We start from the raw sequence: 531 nt of genomic DNA on the forward strand, positions 1-531 counted from the left end.
ACTGTTGAGTGCCCAATCTGCCAGCAGCAGAGACCAATACTACTGAATCCACAATATGGAACCGTTCCTCGGGGTGATCAGCCAGCAACATGGTGGCAGGTTGATTACATTGGACCACTTCCATCACGGAAAGGACAACATTTTGTTCTTACTGGAATAGATACTTATTATGGATATGGATTTGCCTTCCTTACACGCAAAGCTTCTGCCAAAACTACCATTCACGGTCTTACAGAATGCTTTATCCACCATCATGGTATCCCACACAACATTGCTACAGGTCAAGGGACTCACTTCACAGCAAGTGAAGTGCAGCAGTGGGCCTATGTTCATGGAATTCACTGGTCTTACCATGTTCTCCATCATCCTGAAGCAGCTGGCTTGATAGAACAATGGAATGGCCTAATGAAAACACAATTATGGCACCAGCTAGGTAGTGATACCTTGAAGGGCTGGGACAATGTTCTCCAGGAGGCTATATATGATCTAAATCAGTGTCCAATATATGGTTCTGTTTCTCCAATAGCCAGC

Source organism: Orycteropus afer, unplaced genomic scaffold (assembly GCF_000298275.1).
Source record: "Orycteropus afer afer isolate SDZICR_OR568_19922 unplaced genomic scaffold, OryAfe1.0 scaffold00280, whole genome shotgun sequence".
In the NCBI taxonomy this organism is placed as follows: domain Eukaryota; kingdom Metazoa; phylum Chordata; class Mammalia; order Tubulidentata; family Orycteropodidae; genus Orycteropus; species Orycteropus afer.